Genomic DNA, 637 nt, shown 5'->3' on the forward strand with positions numbered 1-637 from the left:
GCAGCAGCAGCAGCAGCACTTTGTTCTTGCTCTGATACTCTTGATATCCTCGATGGAGATCTGCTGCTTTCATTCAACAAAGGCAACTCTGCTGCTGCTGCTGCTGCTGCTGCTGCTGCTGCTGCTGCAGCAGCAAAGCCGTCGTACTGCTGCTCTTCTTTTGCTGCATCTATAGAGTTTATTGCAGCAGGATCCATGCTGCTGCATTGAGAAAGCTGCATGCGTTGAAGAATACGCTGAGATCGGCGTATGCCAGAGGTAGAAACTGAACGCTTGGGGATAAACCCGGGTGGTTTCCGTGGCTTGGGCGGCATCATCGAGAAGTTGAATTGAAGGAATTCATGAACGAAAAAAATAGCTAGTGAAATTCTGAGCCAAAAAACAAAAACTATTTAGAAAAATAACAACATAAATGCATTAAAACTCTATTTAAACAAAAAAATAAAAGAGATTCAACCCGCATCACCACTGGTGCGGTGCCCGTGAGGACGCGGAAACAGCCGTCAAGGGAGCTGAACACAGCAAAAAAAAGAAGATCACCCGGAGAATTAAACTTGAAATGAATTATTTTATTCAATATTCTTCAGTTTCCACGAATTCAGGCGGCTTCTAGCACTTGAACAAAGGCGATGATGAT

Source organism: Eimeria mitis, genomic scaffold (assembly GCF_000499745.2).
Source record: "Eimeria mitis Houghton genomic scaffold, Emh_scaff2645, whole genome shotgun sequence".
Lineage (NCBI taxonomy): Eukaryota > Apicomplexa > Conoidasida > Eucoccidiorida > Eimeriidae > Eimeria > Eimeria mitis.